General features: G+C 47.7%; 1 pseudogene; it reads left to right on the forward strand.

Annotated features, from left to right (window-relative positions):
* Window positions 1–1856: 1856 nt before the first annotated feature.
* Window positions 1857–8072, forward strand: LOC146970069 (uncharacterized; annotated as a pseudogene).
* Window positions 8073–9127: the final 1055 nt, after the last annotated feature.

The raw sequence follows: 9127 nt of genomic DNA on the forward strand, positions 1-9127 counted from the left end.
TTTTGTCCAACATCCATCTAAGTGACCCAGGCAAGGACCAGGAGAACGACGAGAAGAAGGGCACTGAGGAGTATGACCATCTCCACCGGGTCAGACCTCTCATGGAGTTGATCAGCATGAGGTGCAAGGCCATCTACCATCCAAGGCAGCACATCGCGGTTGATGAGAGGATGGTTGCAACGAAGGCCAGGCTCAAAATCAAACAATACATGAAGGCTAAGCCAACGAAATGGGGGCTGAAGTTTTTTGTGCTGGCAGATTCTAACGGCTACACACTTGACTTCAGCCTCTACACAGGCAAATCCAACATGGCATCAGGGAAGGGGCTGTCATTTGATGTTGTGGCTGGACTGGTCAACAAAGAGTACCTTGGGTCTGGATATATTGTCTATACAGACAATTTTTACACAAGTCCCCTCCTCTTCAGGCACCTGAAAGAGCAGGGCTTCGGAGCCTGTGGGACATATAGGCAGGGAAGGGTTGGCGTCCCTACTACCCTGGAAAATGCCCTCACCAGAAGATCACCAAAAGGAACCATCAGGTGGATCAGGGACAGGGATCTTCTGTTTGTGAAATGGATGGACACGCGCGAAGTCTCCCTGTGCTCCACCGTCCACACGGTGTACAGTGGAGACACCGTGCAGCGTTGGTGCAAAGAAAAGGAGGGGCCACGACAGAAGATCCCTGTCCCCCGCCCCACCACCGTCACGGAATACAACAAGTACATGGGGGGGGTGGACACCTCAGATCAGATGATCGCCACTAATTCGGTCCACCACAAGACCAGGAGGTGGACCACGACCATCTTGCAGCACATGATTGACATCGCAACAACCAACTCCTTCGTGATCCACAAGGATCTGTCATCGAAGAGGCAGCAGAAACCCCTGACACGCCAGGGTTTCCAGGAGCAGCTTGCTGCTCACCTCCTGGGAGTTTCTCTTGAGCGTGAGCCCCAGAAGACCCGAGGCCTGCAACACCTCCCTGTACCGACAGCCAGCGGGCTGTCGAAGTCGCAGAAAGGCAGCATGGGGCGACGCCGCTGCAGACTTTGCCACAGGAGCACTGCCTGGATGTGTGAGGCCTGCAATGTGGGCCTGTGTCTGCAGCCAGACAGAAACTGTCACTGGCAGTTTCACCAAAAGTGAAAGCAGCAAGTGAGGAGAGAGGAGAGGGGGGAAAAACGCCTGTATATAGTTATATTATGTTTCTGTTTTTGCACATTGACAATCAAAATCTAAAAGAGAAATGTTGTAAATATGTTTTATATAGTTCTATTTTCAATTTTAATATGCAATATCTGTTCAATCTGTCCAATTACACTGTTTTTCACTGAATAAATCTGTAAAATCAAATTCCGTTTTTTGGTTTTTCTTCATTTAAAACAGCTAAAACACTGTTTTAACATCTAGTGAATGACAAATAACTGCCTAACATTGAAAGCTCCAAGTGTTTAGAAAAAATGGGCAAAAGCACTTACTTCCAGGACATTTTCAGGGCCTTTTATAGTTAAATTAGCAAAAGAAGGTCCAGACGGCCATTTGAGGCTTAGGTGTTAAAGGGTTTTAAAGAGTGGGTGAACATGTAAAAAGCCTTTTTGCCATTCATAATGTCATTGGGGAGCCAGGCCTCAGAGGCTGTTTCAACATCTCTGTGTTCAGGATTTAATTGGTCTGAAATTAGGGCTGCATTATGTAACAACAGTGTAAGTGTATGCTCATGTCATACTATATATTGCAATTAAATGACGTAAGTTAGTAAGTGACCGATTCTGTTGACGGTGCAAATCCATAATATGTCATGCTTGTGTAACATCACCGCTAGCTAATTGCTTTGCATGTAATCATGACAGCTCAATGATAATCCACAACCAGGTAATATTTTATGTGCACCAATAGGTGGTGTGCAGTCATATGATTCCGATGACGCGTGAAGTTCAGATGGGGGGCAGGAATCGGAGAACGGTGATTGGAAATGAATGGAAAGCGAGTACTTAAAAGTGTTGGGTAAGCCTGCAAGTAGCAGGTATTGTCTAAAAATAGAAAAAGATATCGGATGTGATCCATACACACTGAGGAAAAGTGAAAAAAAGCAGCAGAGTGGAGGGACTGGAGCAAAAACCAACCGCCCCGCTTTCAACCGTGTGGTGTTTGCAGCTCGGAGCCGATCAGGAAGGGTGGAGGATCGGACGGATGGTGGGTCAGTAAGACGGCCGAGGCGTCTCAGACTTGTGGGGCATCATTGAAATGTTGCATCTGCCTCGGTCGTCTTATGACGCCTCTTCATCCGCCGTCAGGCGGTGAACGGCCCCGAGCTGTGAACACCATGCAGCTGGTGGGAATTACATGCCATGTTTCAGTCACATAATGGAGATAATTAACTTCTTCCTCCCTCAATGTTGTTATTATTTTGTTTTTCCCAGTTTGACTGGTTTGTACAGCCGTAGCAGCGCAAAACTTGGGCATTTTCCAACCGTTATCCTGTCTGCAAAACACTTCCTGTCCCCCCATCTGCAGTTGTGACGTTCCACGTGACGTCACCTGCAAACCACCTATGTAGCTATGGCAAGGAGTTATAGATTGGGGTTTTATGTTTGTTTGCAATGTAAAACATGGTCACATTTTTTCACAACTAAAGCTAATCCATAGCTGGTATTATCTCTCACAACAGATAATACTGTAAATGGGTGGGAGTGACTGAGTGAGGAGGAGGATTTCTTTTATTGCGGTGATATTGATCAGGCCCGTGGGGCCCCTCTGTGTGGAGTTTGCATGTTCCCCCTGTGCATGTGGGTTCTCTCTGGGTACTTTGGCTTCCTCCCACAGACCAAAGACATGCAGGTGAGGTTAATTGGTGACTCTTAGGGGGCTTTCACACCTACCTCGTTTGGTCCGGACTTTCGGACTTTCCAGATAGTTCGGATCAAATTGACAGGTGTGAAAGCTCCCCCGGACCACGGTCCGGACTAAAGACCGAGACTTTGGTCCAGCCTCAGGATGTGGTCTCGGTCCGGACTATCCTGGACCAAGGTCCGCTGCTGCGTAGTGTGAAAGCATTTTTTTGGAAGGTTCGAACTATCAGACCAAATACAGGAAATAACGTCAGATTCGCTCGTGCCGAAAAAAGTAAATAAACAGAAAAAAAGGAAAGAGGAGCCGCGGCAACCGGCGGCAACACTTGGGGAGAGGAGGAGATCATATTATATCCAGATTTGGTCAGAGGGATAGGTGTGTCAGTGTAGGCTACACTTGTAAACGTTTACATGGAATTAAACAGTAGCCTAGGCAGTGTTTAATATAAATCCCCAAACGATACATGCAAGCCTATTTTTTTTATATAATGACCCAGATATATATTTTTTCCGCCGAAAAAAGTCTGAAAAAGACGGATCAGCGGGTGACACCAAACAACGTCTGCCCCAGCAGGTCAGAGCTTTTATTTCTCTCACACTCACACACAAGTGACCTGGAGAGATGCAGCCGCATCTGACAGGAGGATCGCGCGTGTGTGCGCATAGCGTGTGTGTGTTCCCCTCCACTACACAAAACAGCTGATCGCTGATCTCTGCCACTCATTTCGCCGCGGCACAATCCTCTTTTTTTCTCTCCTTTCATCAGCTCTAAACTCACTCTTCTGCACCGCGATTACAAACCACAGCGTGCTTTCCAGCAGTAGGCTAGCCTATATTTTTTCTTTTTTTTTTTGTACACATATTTTTATTTTATTTTTTTCAGAGCACTTTCTATGCGCTAACGTCAGACGCACGCTCATCCGTCATGACGTTGGTAGATCCTTTAGTCCGCTGTCATAATAGCAGTGTGAAAGCGAACTTTACTGGACTATATGGAAACAATGTAACAAAAAAAAAAAATTAAGTCCGGACCTTGGTCCAGACTATTAGGTGTGAAAGCGCCCTTACTCTGATAGGTGTGAGTGTGAACGGTTGTTAACCCTGCGATAGACTGGCGACCTGTCCAGGGTGTACCCCGCCTGAAGGCTCCAGCTCACCTGCAACCTTAGTGCAGGATAAGCAGTATAGAACATGAATGAATGAATGAATGAATATTGGTCAGGGGCAGGGGCGGACAGGCCATCTGTGTATTCTGGAGAAGCACAGAACTGCCGTCCAGGACAGCCAGCGGCCGCCACACAGTCACCGTTTTTTTTTCTTTTCTTTTTTTTTCTGTGATCTACCTGTTGACCCTTAAGCAACTTGTGATCATTTAGTTATGCTTGCAGACAGAGCCAGCCCAAAGCATAAGCAAACTTAACACCTGCTTAGGGCCCCATGTCCACTGGGACCCCAAAAAACAATTCACTTTTTTAAATCTGTAGTGCATAACTTCTGTCGATCCCTACAGAAATCCTGCATGATTACAATTACCCTTAGTTGTTGTTGTTGCAAATTTGTGCACTTGTGCAGTTTATTTTAAACCAAAGATTAAAAAGCAGATGACGTGTTTACAGCAAATGCATTGTTGGCTATCGTCATAAATTTCGGTATCGGTAAATTTTCGGTTTATCGCCCAGCCCTAGCCAGGAGGGCCAGCCCCAGGCCGGAGGGTCTGGGATTAAGAAGCCCCGGCGTAGTGTCTCAGTTGTTGTGGTGAGCATTACATAATGTGTATAGCTTTTGATTTCAATTTACATTGAAGACTCCACTACATGCAATTGTTATTTCTAACCCAACCAGGACTCAGAGAGCAGCACCTCTGACAAGGAGGGGGAGGAGGAGGAGAGCAGCAGCTCTGACGAGGAAGAGCAGCAGCAGGTGAACCCCAAGCCCCCTGCCTCTGCCAAGGTCACACCCAAGCCTCGTGCCTCTGCCAAGGGCACACCTAAGGCCACAGCAGCAATTGTTATTGTGAGCATTACCTAATGTGTATAGCTTTTGATTTCAGTTTACATTGAAGACTCCACTACATGCAATTGTTATTTCTAACCCAACCAGGACTCAGAGAGCAGCACCTCCGACAAGGAGGGGGAGGAGGAGGAGGAGAGCAGCAGCTCTGACGAGAAAGACCAGCAGCAGGTGACGCCCAAGGCCCCTGCCGAGGCTGACAGCACCTCCGGGGAGCTGAGAATCGACTTGGTTAGTATCACATGTGTTTATCTTTTGTTTTCAGTTCACATGCACAGTGATGTTGATAACTCTAGTACGTGCATTTGTCATTTCCAACTATCCAGAGCGGAATAAGTGAAGGGGAGGAGGCAGCAGCAGCACCGTCCCCGGCACCCCCACAAACTGCCTCAGCCTCAGCCCCAGCCCCATCCCCACCCCCAGAACAACCATCCACTTAAGCCGCACCCCCGTCAACATCACCACCCAGCAAGTGCAAAGTAAAAAAGAGGCTGGATTACAGCAGCGAGGGCGAGAGCGGGAGCGAAGTAAGTGAAATGGTTAGCTTCATCAACAATTTCAGACATCTTTAGCAATTTTATGACATGTTAACCATGTTTTCATTTCCTAGAAGCCAGAGGGGGCAGAGGCAATCAGCCCAGACCTAACGGGGTGTTCCCACCAAACGCGATGAACGCGATTGAATCGCGCGTCAAATGAAATCGCGTCGCGCTAGACGCTCCAGTTTTGACGCTGGTTCAATATGCAAAAAACGCCTCGTCGCGGCATCGCGTCGCGCGACGAGCCCGCCCAAACAACAACATTTCTCCCACTATTTCATTCTCTGGCAGAGATAACCACTATTGCTGCACTGTTCCTGTCCCTGTAGATGGGAGAGGAACAGCGGTGTGGGTCTCTGGCTGCAGGAGGAGGAGGAGGAGACAGCTCCGTGAACTACTGTGTGACTGACCGCCTGTTGAGTGCTTTGGGACGGGGCGGCCGGCTCGCAGCGCCCGCTGGTTGAAAACAGCAGTGATAACGGGCTTTCAGGTCCGAATCTCCAAATCAGAAACGTTTGTAACAGCACCGGAAAAGCAACAGTGAAGAGCTGTGGCTTTGCAGCAGCTAATGGGGATCTGAATAATAAACTAAACTAAACCAGAAAACTTCTAATATTGTCAATAGACTCGCTCTGACTAAGCTGCCAAGGGAACACCAGTACGTCCGTACGTCAGCACGTCGGTGACGATCTCAAAGCTGATAGGCTGTCGCGGCGCGTCTTCACGCGAATTCGCCGCAAAAGTTCAATTATTTCAACTCGAGCGATGAAGCGTCATCGCGCCGGGCGACGCGATGGAGGCGATTTTTCGCGGCCAACGCGTCCATCGCGCCGCGCTATCGCGTCCATCGCATCGCCCGGCGCGATGACGCGACTAATCGCGTGTTTGCATTGACTTTACATGTAATCTCGACGCGCGATGAAGCGTCATCGCGTTTGGTGGGAACACCCCGTAAAGCCCATGCACGATGCCCTGAAGAAATACATGGAGGGCAGATCAAAAGCATCAAAACTGAGGTCTATTTCCTTCGGGGCATCCATTGGTAAGAAATTACACATTCTATATGTGTGCAGGTGTGTGTAAAGTGATTTCTTGCTGAATTTGTTTGTTCGTGCCTTTCACAGAGAAGTACCTTGCCTCATACGAGGAGTTTCTCTGGTGCCCCGAAGGGACAGCGAAGATGCAGGACCCGGTTTTTTGTCAAGTATATGAGCTTGGGCCATTCCACCATGACATACTGGAACTGGAAGTTTATCGACAACCTCCCCCTCATAAAGTCGTGAGTAGTGCAATATGAAGCACGTCCTGTGTTAGCAAGTCCTGAAAATATCAGATTAATGGAGCCAGAATTTGCTTCCCACAGCTTCCCAGCACTCCTCCGGACCTTCAGCCTGGCCCCGACCATAGTCTCGCTGTACGTTGGACAGGCCATAGCCTTCCTGGACTATGTCCAGGATGTGCCCCCCCAACACTCCCTGCTAAAAAGGGCGAGGGTTGTAGTCCTCATAAAGGAAGTAAAGAAGCTGCATAGGGACTTGGGCCGCACCCTCCTTGGCCACCAGTCCCTGGTCAAGGAGAAGAAGGGCCAGAAACTAGTGTCAAAGGAGGACCTGGCAGAGTGACGGCGCCTGGCAAAGGAAAAATTCCAACGCTGCTGGGTAAGTCCCACACACACACACTTACCCTTCCGATATAGACAGTTATTCATTACTGTCTTCTCTCTTTGGCTCTCATTTCAGATGACATGGCGAAGGCACCGCCTAAGCACCCACAGACAAGATACTGGTTTTTTGGCTACCTGGGGGAATACCTGTCATCAATATATGGACACCGGGCCGGGTGCTCACAAAGATGACTGTCAAAAATGTCAAAGAGGCCATCGGGGACGATGCCAGCGGCTACCTCATCAACGTAATGCACAAATGTTGTGAACACTCTGAAATTCATGTTAGAATATGCATGAATACATTAACCTCATTGACTGCTGTCTTTGCTTTCTGTCTTCTCGGTCTTTTGCAGGTGCTAGACCACAAGACGGCCCGCAAGTACGGGAATGCCCAGGTGTACCTCACGGCGGAGGAGATGTGTTGGTGCCAAAGTTGGCTGAAACTGAGGGCCAGGTGTGTGGCCACCAACCCCTACTTTTTCAGCACATTTGGCTGAGGGGAAGCCAAGGACTTAGTCCGCTATGTGAGGAAGGAGTGGGCAGAGATGGGGCTGGCGGGGATCCCAAGCCTGCTCGACTTCAGGGCGGCCGTGTCGACCTACGTGAGTAATACAGACACCTGACACTTGATTTTCACATGGTAAATTCAACTCATTCTCAACAAAGCAATACTTGTTCTTTTGTAGAACTTTGAAACAAACAAAAATCCAGAGACCAGGAAGAACATTCGGCGGACACGCAGGAGTGTTTTTATGCGCTCCACAAGACCGTGGGGAGAGCGAGGGAGGTGAGAGAGCTCTTCATCTGTTTGGCGGTAGACCAGAGCAGCTCCCAATCTGTGGAGGGTGCAGCGGCACCCTCCACCACCCCTGGAGCCTCCACCAGCCCTGGCCCCGACGCTGGATCCTCCACCAGCCCTGGCCCCGACGCTGGACCCTCCACCGCCACTGGATCCTCCACCAGCTCTGGCCCCGACGCTGGACCACTGCAAAGAGGCGCAAAGTAAAAATGTTGTCCCCAAAAAAGAAGAAGAGGCCAGTGGTTATGCTGAAAAGACTGTGATATAGTTTGTTGAAGAGGGTGTCTCAATCCCTAACTCAAACCACTGCAAAGAGGCGCAAAGTAAAAATGTTGTCCCCAAAAAAGAAGAAGAGGCCAGTGGTTATGCTGAAAAGACTGTGATATAGTTTGTTGTGTTTGAATTTGTTTTGTATTTTTCTATTGTTCTGTAGTTCTATTCTTGTATTATTTGAGTTCGAAAACCCCTGTTGGGAAGAAAATAATAATAAAAAAAAAAACCTTTTGGGAGCCAAAAAAAAAAACCTCCACATGGATACTGCCTTGACGTGGCGTGGGGGCTTACTGCTCGATCACACGGGCAAACCAAAGTACCCTAAACCATGACCAGCCTTTTCTCCAGGCTCGAGGTCGATTAAGGTCAAAACATACCCACAACAAATCTACTGTTGGGGCAGCAAGGGTTTCCGTCTGAACATTATATGAAAACATCAGACATGACATCCTGAACATGCCCGTGCCATATGACAAGGACAAGCTGAAGAACTTCTGCACTGCCACAAATCCACAACTACAAACAAACAACCTAATCAGCAGTAAAACCAAACCATAAAGAAGGACAAAAATGATACAAAAAAAACAGCAACATCAGCCACAAACACAGCAACAAAACAACAACATCAAACAACAACAACAACAAAAAGACAATAAAGGTGAAGAAAAGGAAAAAAAAACAAGAAACAATGATAGAAAGAAAGTAAAAACGGCCCTCCATTAGCCTACAATAATAACCATTTTAGGGTAAAGACCAACCTTCACCCTGGCTCAAGATTTCCCACCCACGTTCGAAGATTACACTTTGTTCTTGATTTCTGCTAATGTCTTTCTCGAGTGACCACTTAAATTTTAAGAATATTTTTGAAACTTTCTAGATTCAGTTGTTGTCTTTTTGTAGCTCGAAAAATAAAAGCTTTTCCAACCAAACTAATAATATTATTCAGGTCTTTTCCTTCTGCACTGTCTGTTAAATCACCAAAAATTATA

This window comes from Trachurus japonicus, chromosome 17, assembly GCF_045865225.1.
Source record: "Trachurus japonicus isolate A0001 chromosome 17, Traja_1.0".
Lineage (NCBI taxonomy): Eukaryota > Metazoa > Chordata > Actinopteri > Carangiformes > Carangidae > Trachurus > Trachurus japonicus.